Source organism: Lissotriton helveticus, chromosome 4_1 (genome assembly GCF_964261635.1).
Source record: "Lissotriton helveticus chromosome 4_1, aLisHel1.1, whole genome shotgun sequence".
NCBI classification, from domain to species: domain Eukaryota; kingdom Metazoa; phylum Chordata; class Amphibia; order Caudata; family Salamandridae; genus Lissotriton; species Lissotriton helveticus.
Window position 1 is genome coordinate 1,118,049,987 of NC_136063.1, and position 18,837 is coordinate 1,118,068,823.

General features: G+C 44.1%; 1 protein-coding gene across 5 annotated transcripts in view; it reads left to right on the forward strand.

The window, feature by feature from the left end:
- The window catches only part of PTPN3 (protein tyrosine phosphatase non-receptor type 3), a 1,880,479-nt gene that overhangs the window by 546,014 nt on the left and 1,315,628 nt on the right, over window positions 1–18,837 (forward strand). The gene's annotated exons all lie outside the window — the stretch shown is intronic.

Genomic DNA, 18,837 nt, shown 5'->3' on the forward strand with positions numbered 1-18,837 from the left:
GCTGCTGGCTAACGTGATGACGTATTTCCTTTGTTTCAACCTCCGTCTGTGTCTGCCTACTACGTCTGACTTTTGGCACACGTGAACAAATGCTTGCTTCGTTCCTCCTTTTCATATGCAGCTATTTTGGCAAGGCGCGCAACGCCTATTGGGCTGAAAGGGCTTCAGCCTCCAAACCCCCCCCCACGTGCCCCCCCCCCCGTCGTGTGTGTCAGCCATGGCTGAGACAGTTTCCCGGGCAGACACAGCCGCACCCGAGTAATTCACAGGTCTTTAACCCCTTTGCTGCGGCCGCGAATTTTCCGCTGTGCGGTAAACAAAAGAACAGGGTGGGGCCGTGACGAACCCCAGCCGTCATCCGCACACGCCCACCGCGGGGCGTGACGGCTGGGGTTCGTCACCAGCATGGGAGGGGTTAAAAGACCATTTACTTGCTAACGAGGCTTTGTTGTTTTTTTACCTCTTCTTAGCGCCCCTGCATTTCCACTCTATCTGTTTAGAATGATGGGGTACCCGATTCTCCTTTTTGGTGGAATGTCACGGTAGCCATTTTGTATGATAGCTAATGAAAATGCGCCATTGACATTCACATCATCTTAGGGGCATGCAGCTAATCCTTTTTACTGCGTTCTTTGTGCTCACTGTAATGCGCACGCTGGGGCGTTTGTGGTACACTGTTATTCATACAGACGGGCTTGTTCATTCATGGTGCTTACTTTGCACACTTTGATTTGCACACAAAAGAAAGCCTATTAGTAATCAAACCTATTAACTTTCTGAAATGATGTGATAAAAATGATGATTCAAGTGCATTAGAGCCTACAGTGCCATTTTGGTTAACCAGATTACTCGTGCCTCTTAGGTTTTCTACATTTCCCTGCCAAACCCACCCCACTCTTACATAAGCTTGCTGGATAAAAAAAGTGTATTAACTATTATTTATTGAGCAAATACGCTCACCTGTAGGTGGAACAATCACACATTGATTGGACAGTTTCCCTAGAAGAGACACCCAACATGTTTAAGACTTAATCTTGCTAATAATGACTACTTAATGGCCAGTTCTGTCCCGGACTGGGTAACAAATGCAGTGGGTCTTACTCTTCATTTACCCACCATGGACCCTGCCGTCTAGTCTCAAGTTTCACTGGCTCAGAGAGCACAGTATGCCTTATCCTTGCACAATCTTCATCCACACTCTGCTCCCAACCCTCGGTGACTGTGACATCTTCCTTCGCTTGAGTAGTATCTCTGCCATTCTCCAGGGGCTGGCTCTGCGAAGCTGCTGCAATGTTCCTGCAGAGGAGTTCCTTTTGTAGTGAGGTGCCTTTGCCTCTGCTGACCAGTTTGAAGTGCACCACCCAACCAATAGGTACTCCGTTCCGCGGCCTTCTCTTGTCTGTCTTTCTGTGGCAGGTGATTTTAGAGCCATGGCATCCCACAGCACCCCAACCATCTGGGCTCTGCCCAGTGGGACCTGGGCCCTTTGGTCTGGGCTGGGGCTCCCTATCCCTTGAGGCTCACTGAGCTGACTGGGCCTTCACCATAACCCGTTTATGCATGCCACTTGGCACTCCAACCTTTCCCACCCAAACTGACTCCGCTCCCAAATATGTGGAGTTGTATGTTATAAAAAAGGCTGCAGGTGATTAACAGTTAAACATTTGACAAACCCTCCTACAAGTAGGGGTCACTTTCTCAGCATCAGCTCAGTTCACCGATTCATTGAAGGTATAATTTGCAGGTGTGTGGCTTAATTTGGCTATCAGTGTCCACTTAATGGACGATTCTGTTCAGGGCCAGGCCACAAGTTCCATGCCCGCCCTGAGTCTTAACCTTTATTTACTTACCAAGGACCCAGCCATCTGACATCCCAAAGTCTACTGGGTCAGAGCCAGGAAGCCCTCTTCCCCGCCAATCCCCCCCCCCCCACCCCACCTCCATCGCTTACTCTTGGAGAGCTTTGCCATTGCATAATAACTGTCCACTACCACCGGTGTTAATGGTCTAGGCACTCCCCCACTTTAATTAGGAACAACTTCTATCTCTAATACCCTAGTTATGTTGAGGAGGAACAGGTCTGATAAATGGATTTCATCTTCCAAGTAATACCTTGGGACTCGAAGGTTGATCAGCCAATTGATTACCCTATGACATATAAATGCCCATCTCATAAAGTTACAGAACTTATTGATTGCAATTTTGAATTTCCTCCTTGATTTCTCAACCACCATTCTCCTTGGCTCAACTCCATTAGCATCTAGGTAACAGCTCACACCAATGATGCTGGCGGACCCCACCATCCTGACTCCGGCCTTTAGGTTTTTCCTGGGAACTGCCAATGGCTACCCCATACAAGTGTCATGAGGATGCTCCCTTCATCCCACTCAGCCTCCACACCAAGGCGGATCATTAGCACTTAAGGCCAGCACTGGAGAATGTTTGATCCGCTGTTCCCATCTTATCCCAGGTCTGCCGAACCGTTGTATGTGGATGTTTGATAGCCAGACACCTTTGTTCTTCTGCTTTTTGTCCACCCAATCCTAGGCTTGCGATTTGTAGAAGTGCCCTATCAACCCTGTATTCTGCTCGATTGATTTGCCTGTTCATAATCAAGGATATATCCGCACAAATTCATTGTCTTCCCTCTGCAGCCAATGTATTACTGTTGTTGTTGCTGCTCCGATCTTGAACATATATATCGCGAAGTGGCTTTCTAGTAGCCCCACCCAGCACCTTGCACATTACTGTTATGAACTGGAACGTTCTCAGGATGCATCCATCCCTCTGTTTAAAGATGTTGGGACCCGCCAGTGAGCTTTACCATAATCGTAGGCACACTGGGCAGACTTGCATTTTAGGCTTTGCCATCATATGCCTATTGCCAAGTTCCACATTATGTTTCCCTAAGTATGCCTGTGTTGAATGGCACTACCTTTTCTCTCACCCTAATGGCCCAAAGAATGCCATCGCGAAGGGTGCTTTAAACAAGACCTTCTAAACTTGAAGGTGCACTGCACCTCCAGTACCCCAGTGTCCTTACCAGTCTCTCAAGGTCAGTAAGCAGTCTTCTGCTTTTAGGGGGCAGGGGCCTGCAAATGCCTCCAGTCTGTTATCATTGCCCCGCTGTAGTGGTTGTGTGTGCATGTCCTCCCAGGCTCTAATGTAGATAAGTGCGTGAGAAGTGTTTAAATCTTTCCACTGCTATCTTTTCTGTTTGCTATCTCCCAACTGATCCACTTTGTATGCCGAAATATTGCCATATTTAGCAGGTGTCTTTTGGGCCAGTGCATTGTCAATCAGAGCGCTCAGGTATGTTCTACCTTTTCCCCTAACTTTGATGGAAAGGGCCTCATCTGGTAGCGTGCATGCCGAGTTTGCTCTCTGAACCTTTCCAGCTGAAAGTCAGAGAGTGCATCTGCAGTTGAGTTGATGGACCCTGATGCTTGTCGTGCCCCAATGTCCACAGATGGTGCTCCATCTGTTGGAGTAACAAGAGCACCCATAGGCATTCTGCCATCCCATTGTTTATGAGCTGGACCCCCACATGGTTGTCTGCCAAAGAGTGATCTTTCTATTAAACTGCTTCTCCTGCCATGGGTAGAATTCTACCGCTATTGGGAAAAGTTTTAGCAATGTGATTTTTTTTGTCAGGCCCCTCACCTTCCAGTTTCAGGCCACCTCATCTCTCACCATGCTGTGCCTAGCATTGGCCGCTGCATCAGTGAACAACTACACCTGTTTTGATGGTTCTCTCCATGTCAAGGTACCATTGAATTCTGTCAGAAATGCTGTATATCAGTTGTTCCTATCAGTCTCAAGTGATAGTGTCTCTTGGTTTCTGCATAGGGAAAAATACATTTTTAGTAATGCATCATTTTGGTCTCGAGTGCCAGTCAAGTCTTGAACATTTACCGGTTGTTGATGTTGTCCTTGAGCTAAAGATCTTGATAAACACCAGGAGGCTATGAAGAGGTATCAGAAACATTTGACACACAACCTAGCATAATGGTGCATGAGCAAACATGCGTAACTCATGAGCAAGTGGTAAACAAATCATTTGTTGGTATGTTACTTCTTGATGTTTGTGAGGTTTGTCTTGCGCATTTGAGAATTTTACTAAACTATTCATAAGAGATCAGTTAGTAATGAGCTATTGCAGTAAGATAGTGCAGATGAAACAGTTGTCTTTTAAAAAGTTAATTGAATGTTATTGATATTGTGAAAAATAGATAATTACAGAGCTGAGAGAAACAACTTATTGTTCTAAAATACATTTATGAACAATTAATAGTGTTACATTTGATCTGCTAGTGCATATTGGTGGGTTCTGGGTCAAGAATCACCATTTTATCAGAGTGTTTTATTTGTTTATCCCAGTGATGTGAAGATTGGCTTGTGATGGGAAGGTTTGGGTGTGATGGGAAAGCACAGTATGTGTTAAATGTGAGGGCGTTGAAGCACTGGGATGGCATCAAAGGGATTTCCGGTTGGTGTTAAAACCAGGAAGCAGTAAATAGGTGTAGGTCCAGAGAGTAAAGACAAGTTGATTATCGGCAAACACAGGAAAGATAGATCTATTTGCATTCAAAAATATGTATTGTGTAATGTTTGTTTGGTGTTAGGTGGGACATATCAGACATTTTGTGATATGCAGAAGGATAGTGCAATAGCACCCATGAAACCTAGTTTTGTTGGCTCCTTTGATGCAAGCTCAAACGGAAGAAAATAATTGTGCATATATTTGAAAATGTTCTGAACCTTCGCACATAGCTTTGTTTTGAGTTGTCTTCATGGCATAACACTGAAAGGAGTTGAACAGCAGTGGATCTAGCTTATAATAAAAATTTGGGGGTGGGGGAGCACCGTTTCCAAGAGTAATGTTTGTGTTTATTATTTGTGGCCTAAAATGAATTGGAAAGTAGATCAGAACTTAAAAAGGTGTTTGCGTTATTACTGTAGCAACAATCATTTAAAGCAGTTCTTCTCCTTTGTATCTAATGGTTGTGCAGGTAGTCCCTGGAGTAAATTAGCCGTTGATGTCTCACTTCCTTTTCATTTAATCTTGGCTTGGTTTAACTTTAAGCCTTCTTTAAAAAAAAATTGTACTATGCATTTTAAAATAAATATACAACCCACCCTCAATCCACCCCCACTATAAATTGCACGGCCTGATTGCCACCTGTAATCAAGATTCAGATACATAAATAATAAAATACATTGTGACACTGGGTCATAATTTTGTTTCCTTGTTTACTATTCATGCCTTCCAAGTAGGTTACAAAGAAGAGACGGTCCCAGAGGGACACCTTTATATAGAACACATATTTATACAAACATGAATTATTTACACTATAGGATTCTGCTCAATGTTATTTATTCATGTTGAACACCCATGAGAATGTTTAAAATCCAGCATACACCTGGAACAATATTTACACAAAATAGTGCCCCGAAAAGAAAACGTGGAAAGAAAAATGGTGCACAAAGTGAGGGTTCAATGAGAAAGGAAAGGTAGTAACATTATATACATGCACATTAATATTTACAGAGAAGGCCTGTCCAACCTAGCAATTCGCCGTCAATTAGTACAAAGCCATTATGTTGTTCATTTGGCGCAGTGAAAAACCGCTCTCGCCCACATTGGCATAGTTAACAGACATGTGTACTTTTCAACCCCAAATATTCGTGGGTTAGCCTTGATCCTTACACAGGGGTCTTCCTCAGGACTGATAAGGGAAGGGGCACCGTGCATCCTAAAGTGTAAATAATTCATGTTTGTATAAATATTTGTTCTATATAAAGATGTCCCACTGGGACTGTCTCTTCTTTGTATCGACAATTACCCAGGTCCCAGTGGCATTTCTGGGTTATACCCATTATTTGTAACTTCCAAGTAGATTAAGCAGCATACACCTAACCAACTTAAAACTGACCCTTTTTAAGCCAGTCTTTCAGAGGAGCCCATCTCCTCAGCCCCTTCTCTCTTGCTAGTCCCCCTCTTCTTGCGTATATGGCTTTCTCAAGATTTTTAACTCGCTAGCACCCTGGCCAACCATTGTTGGAAAAGCTGTGGGATTCGGATCCAATCAAGCCGAGGCAATACATAATCTTCAGATACCTATGAACAGAAATTACCTTCCCCTTTTTAGGTTTCGACCTGGCGAGGGGCACGCAGTGCCACTCCCAGATCGAAAACTATTGTCTACAGTAGGGATGTCGGCACCGCCTCTGCCTCTCATTGGCTAGCTCCATAAATGGAGGCTAGCCATTGGGAGACAGAGGCTGTAAATCGCGCTTTCTCTCGAAAACGCGATTTGGGGGCGTTTCTGGTGCTTTTTTTAACCCCCGCCCCTTTGTCCCGGGCCGCGCTGCGATTGGCTGCCGGCCCGGGACACCCCCGTGACGTCATTCCCGGGCCGCGCTGTGATTGGCTGGCCGGCCCGGGACCTGACTTGTTTCCCGTTCCCTCCCCTTTCACTGAAAGTCTGTCCATTCCCGCCCCCTCCGTGTGCCTTTCCGCCCCCCCCCTCGCTGTCCTGTGCACGTTTCCCGCCGTCCGTGTCCTCTCCCGCCCCCTCCCGCCGTCCGTGTCCTCTCCCGCCCCCTCCCGCCGTCCGTGTCCTCTCCCGCCCCCCTCCCGCCGTTCGTGTCCTCTCCCGCCCCCTCCCGCCGTCCGTGTCCTCTCCCGCCCCCTCCCGCCGTCCGTGTCCTCTCTCGCCCCCTGTGTCCTCGTAGGTGCTTGTTGGATGATGGCAACGAAATCCTGCTGAGTGTGCAGCGCCGGCCCAGGGGTGAGCTGAGCCTCGACAACAAGGTACGTAGTGAGATTAATTGATCTTGCATCGGTCGGGTGCAGTCTAGCTAATCCACTGTACACCCTGTATCTACCCCGACTGCTCTGTAACGTACAGGATCTACCCATGTTAAGCTTTTACTTCACCGGCACTGGAGCGAGCAGAGTGCTAGGGCGAGGGAGCCGAGTTAACCAGCCTGGCCAAAGAGTCGCAGGAGTAACTGCTGGTCTCTTTCTTTTGATGCGGAGATACGTATAGGGTCTAAAGGCAGATAAGCCGCTGGTGTTTTACTCCTGCAGGCTGCTGGACTGCGACATCCTTCCTTTCTGTCAAGACTGACTCTAAATGATCTTACCGCGCCTTCAGTATAGTAATGCCCAGCATAGGTTTTTATTTTTTGCATATTCCGACACATTCGTAAAGTAAATACAGAAGGTGATACGCATTTACCTGTTTGTGCACTTACAATGATCTTACCGCGCCTTCAGTATAGTAATGCCCAGCATAGGTTTTTATTTTTTGCATATTCCGACACATTCGTAAAGTAAATACAGAAGGTGATACGCATTTACCTGTTTGTGCACTTACAATTTCTTCGCAATTAAACGCAGAGCGCGAATTACAGCCTTTCTGAAACTGTCAAAACTGTGGAGAGGGGGCGGGTGTTCTGCCTTAAAAATGCTGACCGGCCGTGAACTTCCACTAGAGCCCATTGCACTACAGTTACTGTATGAATATTTTGAAGGGTTGTTTTGGAAACTGAAATGTAGTCACTAAAAAATGAGACCCTGGCTCAGACCAAGTAATTCTTATTGACAAGGTCTGAGCCGGAGTCTCATTTTTTAGTGACAACATTTGTTTCTATAACAACCCTTCAAAATATTAATACAGGTAGATAAAACTAAGCGATCGCACCCGTGGACAAATTAGATCGTAGTCCAAGTGTTGCCCCTCCTAAATTCAACCTCATCAAATCCACTTTTTAGGTATTGTTTACAGACCGCTTTAGCTGATTTTTTGTCAAGACTTATGAGACTAATACAAATTGAGTGGGCTTTAGTTTATGTCAGTTTATTATTGGTTGACTTTCTTGTCAGTCTCTTCTGTTTACTTTGCTTTCAATGGTTTCCTTCCTTTTATGTTTTTCCCTCCCGTGACGCATACCTTCTTTACCATTTGACTGGATGATTTGTATTCTCCACTGCTTACATTCAGAACGACTTTTTCTTGTTGCATGCATTCCTTTTCTAGATTCTCCACTCATTCTTCTGTCGCCCTACTCTCTTCCTGTGTCCACTCAGCTCCTCCTTTCATCCCTCATTTCTTTCTGCACTCTGCTCCTTACTGCTAGTGGTTGTTCATTTGGTTCCTTCTCCAACCGCTTTTCTGTTGTTCTCCTACCACGCCATATTTTTTTCTCATTTTATTTTATCTTTGGGCCTAGCAGCTGCAGTTTACCTGGTAACTGCTTTCTCGATAATGCCCTTTTGCACACTTTGTATTTTTTTATTTTACTGATCCAAGATGTGTGACCACCATTTGGAACAATTAATTAGAAGTTAAAACAAGCATTGACAAAGTCAATAGGTCTGTGTCGGTCGCTAACCTTATGGCAATTCTTTTGTTTCGCCATGGTTTTTGTTCAACTTTATTGTTCAAGAAATCAAAAAAAAAGTGGGAAAGGCAAAAATGATTTTTCGTCTCAAAAAAAGTAGACAATACCATAGAACTGCCTGACACTCAAGGCAACTACTTTCAGGATGGATGTGCTCCTTGTGAAAGGGAAGCATGAAATAGTCATAGTAAAGTCAGCCAATGGCAGAATTGGGCTGATTTATCACTCATTAATGCATGCTGGAGTGGGTGGAAGAAAAACGTAAATGACGCAGATTAATGGATGAAGTCGGTCTGAAAACCCCTATAAGTAAATATGTTGTAAACATATTTATACTACAATCAAAAGGTCTTGGCTAACAATGAACTAAAAAGCCAGTTTGTCTGGCATTGGCTGCCAGACCCCTGCCTTTGACAAAGAAGGCAAGAAAGAATGAAGACAAGAAAGAGGGAAATAAATTAAGAAGTACGGGAGAGAGGGGAGAAGCAAGGAAGGAAGAACAAGCATTTACAATGCAACGGTTTCGCCTTTGGAAAAGTTAGAGCTATTGGCAATGTAAAGGACAATGCCATTTATTTATCTGTTTTCAAAACCAACACATAAATACAAATGTTGTCATTTACAATGCCAATAGCTCAAACTTTTCCAAAGGCGAAACCGTTGCATTGTAAATGCTTGTTTCTCTTTCTCCCTCCTGAATACCAAGCAGGATCAGTGCTGTGGTTAGTTGGATCTTTAACTGTAGTTGATTTTTACAGAATCTGACAATCTTTTTTTTTCACATCCTCCAAAGCGCTGCAGGTTGCAAATATGTGCACACTGTCTGCACCGTACAACTGAGATCTAGTGCATTGAGACCCTTTACCCCCCTTATTTTAGGATCTTAGTGGGTGTATAGTACAGGTTAAAACATGTTTTGTTATATTGCACCTGCAGTTTTGATGACAAGAAACTAGTTCTAGCTGATACAAAGGATCTCTGGAAAGATGATACCGGGACATTCAGTTTATCCTGCCAACTCTGTGAATGTTTATCCAAGTCATCTCTTGATTCCGCCATCAAAAAACAATACACCAGCCCAATAGAGCAGTTTCCGTTACTCATAAGGCTGTCAATTAGCTTAATTCTATGGAAACCTGCAGTGTGCTCCCCTTTTCGGATGAGGAAACCACGCACCTGGAGATATTAAAAAAAATCTCTATGTTCTAAATTATAGGCATTTCTGAGTACTACAAATGAGACAACCTCGTTGACGGAAAAAAAATGCCCTTACCTTTTCAGCCCCATAGCACATCGTGACACAAAAGTCTTTAAAAATATCTGGTAGGGCCATATTCTTCCCAGTAGGAGTGTAATAACTAAATCTGCCAATCCCCAGCATTTTACATACATTGGAGCAGACCTTGGAAACATTCTCAAGAGTCTTGAAACATACTCTTTTGTAATAGATGTATTCAAGTTGCCGCCACAGGCATCCCCATGCATCCTCGCCGATGAACAGTTCTGCTGGAGTAAAAAAAAAGGCTCTGCAGACTCCACCCCTGCCTTGTCTTGTAATAAAACTAAATTGTTCAGCAGTGTGGTCACCCAGTATTAAAAATTTACATTCGGAAGGGACGAACCACCTCTTACTCTGGGCAGAGTTAAAAAAAACTTGGGGGCACGTCTTTGTCTTGTATAAGGCCAGATCAATCAAGAGATTACCTCCTCCAGTCTTTTAAACCAACAACTATCAAATTCCAGAGGTATTGCCGGGAAAAAATGAAGAATCGTAGGAAAAGGACAATTTTTATGAAATTACACCTACAGACTAAGAAAAGGGTGTAGGTTGTTCAATCTACTCATGTCTTTTTTTGGTTGTACTTATCAGAGGGTCAAGATTCTCCTGTACTATCTCCTCTAGTTCAGATGATATACTGCTGAGATATATTGTACTTTTTACCACACTGTTATTCTGTAGGATAATATTATCGTTAATTGCAACATGCGTCTTATTATTATTTAATAGATATCCTGAGATACTCCCAAAAAGGAGGGCCTCTTGTTTTATCACTACCAAGACCCTTGCCGGATCTAGTGTTACCATGGTGATGTCATCGGCGTATAACAGGGTCTAGGTGTCTTGCTCTTAAAACCGCATAGGACGTATTATAATGTTATTCTCCAGCGTTCAAATTAAGGGGTGAATATAAATTGCAAACAGCAAAGGTGAACAGAGGCATCCCTGTCTGGTCCCCTTCTTGATTTTAAATGGCTCCGACAGGTCCCCTAGTACATAAACCCTGGCTTCCAGAATATTATATAGAGCCTTGATGGCCTGGAGATATTCAGGACCGATGTCAATACTTTGCATGGAGGCCCACAGATATTGTCAGGAGACCCTGCCAAAGGCTTTTTCTGCATCCAGCAGTATAATAGCCATAGGGTCCCCTGACACACAGGCACCATCAGAGTGATTGCTCTACGAATATGATCGGTTGTGCTTCTCCCCTGGATAAACCCGTGTTATAATAGTTATACAATCTTATTAATTATAGGCGAGAGGCGAGTGGCTTAGAATCTCCCTTTATTGGTCAATATGATCCGAGCTCTTTGGCCGGTAAATTTTGTAGGGAATACTACAATTTTAATACATGACCAGGATTTAGGTGGATTGGATCCTTTATAAATTAGCCCAATAGATTAATTAATGTTCTTTAAGTACAGACGCAAATGTTGAATAAAACTCTGTGGATATATGTCTGTACCCTCCACTTCCCCTCAGGAAGCCTCTCCATTGCGAGCACAATTTCCTCCCACTCTGGAGTCTCTTCCAATAGTTCTTGTTCTTCCTGGCAAAATGTATCCAGGGAAATTGAGCTCAAGTATTGCGCAATACACTCTTCTTCGACCATGGTACTCACGTTATACAGGTCCTTATAGAAATCTTGGAAAGCCACTCTAATACTATCATGGTCTGAAACCAACCCTCTCTTTGGATCTCTTATTCCACGAATCTTGCTGCGTGCAGTTTCAACCCTTGTTCTGCTAACCAATTGATGTCCAATCTGCTTGCTGCACTCTTACGCCTTTTCCCTCTTTATCGTGTACTTATCGTCCACTTTCTTTGCAGAGATTTCAACAATTGTAGCTTTAGCGATTGACACCCCCATTTGACTTTCGGTTATCTTTTCACTAACTGAGTTGCAATACCAAGCTTCCTTTCTTCTGCCGCTAATCCTACATATAACGCATCTAGTATCTGTCTTTCTTTCTTAGTTCTATTTAGAGTGAATTGCAGGGTCTTCCCCCCTGATCCCGGCGTTGAGAGGGTTCCAAACAACCTCTAATGGAGCGCTCACAATTTTTTCTTTTAAAAAGATTGGGTTTCATTTATTCATATGTGCGTAGTATACATGATTAATATTAAAGACTACGTTCAAAGCTCCAGTGAGCCTGTTTTCTTCTAAAGCCTCCATCCTTAATTTCCAAAACTAAGGAGTTGTGATCTGACATAACCTTCGGATGAATGTCAATACTACAGAGGTGTATGAGTACGAACGGAACCATAAAAATGTCTAGGCACACATGATGCGGCGTGGAAAAATATGTGAAGCCATACTCCCATCAGTTTCTTAACCGTCTAGCCATCCAACACACCAAGTTCTTTACAAAGCCCCTTTAATGATTGGAAAACTTTGGGTTTCCGACCAGAATAAATATAATGGTCCTCTAGGGACCAGTTCGGCAGAAAGTTAATATTCAAGTTCCCCAATAAAATTATAGGAGAGGGCCAAATAATCAATTCATTTGCTAACCAATCAAAAAGCCTGGTCACATCAAAAATATGACCATACACAGAACATAGTGTAACCTTTTGTAGAACTGACTGAAATTCAGCAGTAATCCATCGCCCATATTTATCACAGCGCTCTTGCTTAAAATTATCATATGAGCTGGAGCTAGATTTGTGACTCCACTAGTGCGGGTCCCCCTGTGTTGTGCCCCCCCCCAATTACTTTAAAACCAAGTATGCGTAATAACTGTATTTGTGATCCCTCAATATGTGCCTCTTGAAGGCAGATAATATCTGCTTTTAGGGTTTGCAGTTCTAATGCAATTCTGTCTCTTTTCCTTCTGTCATATAGCCCATGTATATTGATCGTTGCTATCCGTAGTTTACTCATGCTTGATAATATTTCTACAAAGTACTCTCCAGACAACCATTAGATTCGAACGAATAGCTACAACCTGGCAACCTCTAAAACTCCTATCCATAAACACAGCTGTTTTGGGCTGTTTAAATGTGTAGTTTCCCCTCCTTCACCACCCTGAACACCCTTCCAACCCCCCATCCTCCTCCCCCGCCACTATGTGAGCATACGGACCCCAGGTCTGTGTGATGCCTCCTGAGGAGTGGACCCACCACCGGCTCCCCTCCAGCCCACCCCGCCGACCACATGTTTATAAGCAAAACCGGGGACCAGCTGAACCGTTCTCATCTACAACCTGTTCACTATTTCCAGCCTATTTATTATGGACTCCTTGTATTTCCTGATCCATATTCTTGCTCTCGAGTGCACATATCCCCTCTTTTTTCCAATTTCAATTTGTTCCTTTCTGTTTTTTTCTTTTAAAGATGCACACCCTTCTCTTTCATTTGCTACCTGGCACAGCAGACCCTCCACCCAACTCCTTTTATTATTCCTGATTTATTATATTTGAGGTAAAACTTCAGACACGCCCATTCAGCCTAACTTTCAAACGTGCCTGATTATGCAGATATACTTTGGGGCCAAATCCTTGAAAAGGAGTGATAAGCTGACGCATCCGCCAGCGCCATTCCACAGTGGCTTGTACATAGTCTGGTCTCGTGAAAAAATGAATTCCCTCAAATTTCCTTTTAGAGTTGGAGCGGGCCAAGTCATAGATAAGCTGACTAGCCAAAAAATTTTCAAAATATACTAGAATGACACAAGGTTTCTCCGAATTCTCCGCTGAGTATTTCTTGGCCATTAGGTGGAAACGGTGGTCACGTTGAACTTCAGTATTCCAATTGGGTTTTTCTGCAAATGCACCTTTCAGCAGAGAAACCATAAAAGTTCTTATGTCTCCTCCTTTTGCTCCCTCTGAAATTCCCAGGGATCGTAAATTGTTTCTGTGTTGTCTATTTTACTGATCCGCCAGTGTCCAGAGCATATCCGCAATGAGTATCCTGCTGTACTTTCTGTTTTTTTTCCATAGATTAACCTCTGTTTCTAAACCCTCTGTTCTTTCTTCCACTTGGACAGTCCTCCCAGCAGTATCAGAACACTTTTTGTTCAGTTTCATGATAGATCTACACAGTTTCTGAGACTCTAATCTGGCACAGAGATCTTTGCTCTGAGTTTCCTCCTGTAATTGCTTGACTAACAGGAGAATTGCAGCTAGTGTAGCTGCAACCGTAGGCGATTCTGGTCCTGTACCTGTACCCTCCTCCGCACCTACCAGCTGCATAGATGAATAGTCCCATATCAAATTCTCCAGAGAGGTGCCTTCTGTACACTCGCCCGATGCTCTCGGAAGCTTTTTTCTTCTTTTAGAGATCCTCTTTTGTGTAACCATCGTTGCTTTATCCTGAGTGCTATTAGTGATGAGCCAGATAGAAGATTGTCAGTAGAGGAGGATGAGGTATTATGCTGGTTTGTCTGATCTGATTCATCTGTCAAGGAGTAAAATTTCTCCCCCTCAATCCGCGGTCTTGGCCACCGTGCTGAGTTTTGCAGAGTTTTGAGTCTGTTTCAGGACGTTGACTAGAGTGCCAGAGATTTCCCTGCAGACGAGTTGATAGTTTCTTCTTTGGCCTCTAACCTGCCCATATTGGTGGGCTGAACTTGCAGTTCCTTTTCTTCACTTGCGACACTCTCCGGTGTGGTCTGACCTAACTGGTGCACAATATGGATTTGGTCTGACTCCTTAGCTGTTACAGCCCCCCTGGCCTCTTCAGGCGGGCCCCCAACCGTATTACATCTAGCTTGTTCTGACAGACTGAGCTCCAGGTGCCCTTGTCAGTCATAGGAGCAGCATTGGCTGCCTTCCCTCATTCAGCCCTGCTCCAGGCGTAGGTTTCATTGTTGACTCTTCGACCAGATTTCTGTTTTCCCGCTTTCCCACCATTTTGTTTTCAAATGTATTGGGATCCATGTCCTGGATCCTCCATCTTGCAGACTCGACAGATTCCCTTACCAACTCCTGCCGCTGGCCAGGTCCTTGTACTCTCCAGTCTGACCATCGCCTTAATCGATCCCCTCTTGGAGTCTCCTCGATTCCTCTTTTCTGGTATGGTCACTGTGAGCCACCTTTTCGCCCCCTCCTTCGGTCCTGTTCCTTTTTTAATTGTGACCCAACTCAGTAAGGGAGTCCCGCCCTGGTTGTTGCGGATCTTTTGGACCCTTGCCGGTTTGGTGACTCTCCTACTCTGGCTCTTTGGTGTTCCCCTGAAGTACTGCCCTCCATGGCAGATCGGCCAGACCTAATCTTCTTTCCTACCCTTTTTCTATTCCCACTACTCCCTACGCACCAGATGACTTGTCTACTATACTATTTATTACTCTGGTAACGTATGTATTTCCATGCCATGCTTTACTCTTGTAATTGATGTAAATATGTAATCACTGTTCATTTCCAATTCTAATCCTCATGTAAAACCCTCTGATACCTCCCCCTTCCTTCTTTCCCCATTTGACCTGTGTCTGATCTAATTCCTCACTCCAACCCATCTTACTTTTCCCCCTCTACCTTCTATAACCCATTTGACCAGTTCTATGCAGTGCTATTGCTCTAGGAACTCGTGTAACTGTGTAAACCTGCTCTTTCTTTCCTATGTTATACTATGCTACAGTAACCGATTTAATTATGTAACTCGCTTATCCTCCTATAAAGCGCTCTGATACCTCCGAGTCTAGCCAGCACTATATAAAACTTTGCAAAATAAATAAAAATAAATAAACTTACAGCTCCAGAGTCAGCTTTAGCGTCCGGGGAGCTAAACAGATACGAAATCAGTGGTTTTGTAGATCCGCTGGCTCCGCTTATGTGCCCCTTTCCAGATTATGTCCTTTTTAGCAGTCTGAACACCAGGCTCAGCTTTTTCCTTCATGGAGCTTTCTGCTTCTTTCCGTCTCCCTCCTCCCCTGAGATCCTTAGCCTCAATACGAGGGTCAAATGGAGTTGAAGAGAAGGCAGGGTGAGCGACCACCTTCGATGAAGCGGGACATTTAACACTGTGGCCCGGCATATACCGTGAACGAAACACGGATAAAGGGAGAAGGGTGCTGATTAGCTGACTGAAGCCTCAAGCAGCCTGAACGGCTGCGAAGAATGCAAGCCTTACACTGCGTCTTCCAGATCCCAATGCAATTCGAGCTTGGGTGCGGGCTTCTCTTCCACTCTCATAGCGACGGTTTCCAGTCTCTAATCCGCCGTGCGTACTCAGCAGGGAGCGACTTGGTAGGATAATTGGGGGTAGGATGGGAGGGGGAGCAGTAGCGGCGACTCACTCAGGCGACATCTTGCTCTCAGACATTGGCTTGGTTTAAGCTTTCATTGTAATTGTGGGTTGGTATTCTAGGTTGGTTGAGGTAAAGGTTGTTGCTAAACCTGAAACAATTTGCGAACAGATGTTTGCTTAGGGGTAGGTCTTCTCTCTATCTATTTTCAGAAAATGAATCCACTTTACATTGAATGAGTTAAGATAGGATTGTGTCTTTGTACTAGCTTCAAGAGAAGGGCTGGTAGAAGGAAAATATCATTTTTCGTATTAAAAAAAAAATTCACTTTGGGCTTTTCCAAATTCACAGCTGATTGTGATTTTTTAAATAAAAATATGTAATTAAAGGTGTGTAAAAAAAACTAAAACATTTGTTTTGGCATGTAAATGAAAATAATCTTACTAGCTAGTGATTTTAAACTTTGTCACAATATCTTGCAAAGTCATTCATTTAAAAATAAAATGGATTCTTTGTATCGCAAATATGTTGTTTAGATTAATTCAAATCTTATTTCACATGCTTGTCAATCAATATTATACATTGGTCATCTAATTGGAAGCCTAGCGTCATCTGCCCTGAACTGTTTCACTGTTCACCTGGCAAGATGCAAACACTGGCAGAGCTCCCCTCGGTCGAGGAACACGACAGGGCTGCCCTCTCTCTCCCCTAATTTTTGCATTGATCCTCGAACCTCTGGCAGCATGGGTCAGAGGAGAGCCCCTGATCCGAGGCTTGCTCTGAACGGAGGACTGGGAGGACATAATATTGCTGTATGCCGATGACATTCTCCTCTATATTGCCTCCCCCAGGTCTTCCATCCCAAGACTAATGAGCATCCTGTCAATCTTTGGGGAGTACTTCGTATACCTACTTAACTGGTCCAAGTCAGAGATATTTATCCTCCATGGCCCGTTGCCCCGCCTCCCATCAGGACGTGAAGCCAGTGTTGTTGCAAAGAGTTTTTGATACTTCGGCATCCACACTACTACTCATTCCGAGATCTTTATAGCTAAACATTTGGTGGGTCTTTTGACTCGCCTCAAAAGTGATGTGCAACATTGGAGATCTCTCCCACTCTCTTTATTGGGAAGAGCAGCACTATTCAAGATGATGGCATGTCCCCGTTTTCTCTGTGTTGCAGAACTCTCCCTTCCCGGTGCCTGACACACATTTTAAAGCAATACATAGTGAAATTAGGGCTCTGCTGTGGGATGGAGGAAAATTGGTCAAATTGACCCGGGGGTGGTATGACGGAGGGATAGCTCTACCAGATCTTCAATTATATTATACAGCAGCCCAACTAGCGACTGTCAGAGAGGAACCTGCCTACCAAATGGACCACCTGGTTCTCCAAGCGGTAGGATACTGTCGAGCTCTTTACACCGATACCACGCCATCTATCTCTAGAAAGACCAACAGCTCTAACAGTCACCCTTTGGCACTCACCCCTACAAAACCTGGGGTGGGAAAAGAAGATTACTATGAGCCATGCCACGGGAAACTTCTGGACACAATGGCAAAGAGGGATCTCTACGGTGGGAGACATATGTACAACCGGAGGGGTGATTCCATTTGCTGACTTTAAAAAACATGAATTATCCCCCATAGAGGCCTTCCGGTATCTACAAATCCAACATGCCCTTCAGGCAGTACTTCCCCCTGATGAGGCCCTACAGGAATCAACCCCTCAGGAGGATTGAATGCTGGTGGAACAGCTTTCCACCAAAGCAATTTCACTCACATACCGAAAACTCATAAATAACTCCCCTGACACTCACCCAGCTCTGAAAAACTGGGAAACGGATTTGGAAGATTTGCTGGACGAATATTGGGCAAAGCCCTGGCTTCTCATGAGAGGTTGCTGTGCAACTACACTTTTGATTAGTGATATTAAAATTCTCCATAGAGTCTACGTCTCCTGCACTACACAGGTAAAAATGGGTAGACAGATAGACCCGACGTGTCTCAGCAAAGGTGGTCAAGTAGGAACTTTTTTCATATATTGTGGAGAATGCCCAAACATCCAAACATACTGGAGTGCCGCCCTAACCTGCATGAATGAAGTCATGGGTATAACCACAAGGCTATCTGCCAAAATATGCCTAAGATCTGGGAGGCCACAGATCTAACAGGGGCAGACCAAACCTGGGTTACGCTGGGCATGATGGTAGCCAAACATAATACTCCACAGATGTAGGGAGTGGCAACAACTCCATCCCATTACGATTGAAAGAGGGACTTGGATTGGTGCATGGTGACGTAGAGAGCTGTGTATGAAGGTTGGGGTTGTCCCAAGAAATGGGAGAAGATCTGGGTAGATGGAATACATATAAAGGGAACCCATGTAATGCCCATAGACCAAGGGCTTCAGATTCTATGATGCAGGTCCTGGTGACATGTCTGGGCTTTGGGTGCTGAATGTGTTGCCCTGTTCACCTGACTATTATTAATTATACATGTAAAAAACTGTTGCTTTGAAAAGCTTCCTATACCAACCAAAGCACACTGTATTAGTCAGAAATGTGATTTCAACTGTTATCATTCGTGCTTTACCTATTATCTGTGTCACAATAAGCATATGTCAAGTGGTGGATAACCTCCTGTTAATAAAAAGAAAGACAAAAAAACACTGGCAGAGTTTCTCAAGGCTCATCCTTTCAGAAGTGGAATTCTTAATCCTTCAACCTCAAAGGCCATTTCTTTAGCTTCAGGAAACTACCTAGACTCGCTGGTTTGGACAGGCTTTTGGCCTGCTCCTATCCAATTGTAATTTAGGATTACATTTGCCACTATAATTGTGTAAAGATTTGCATTTCTTTTGTGGTGCTAGGCAGTGAGGTTTTGGAGGAGCGGTTCACAATAAAGACATGCAGTACCAAGTTTTTTCTCTGACAGAAAAGTCTGATTGATGGAGCGC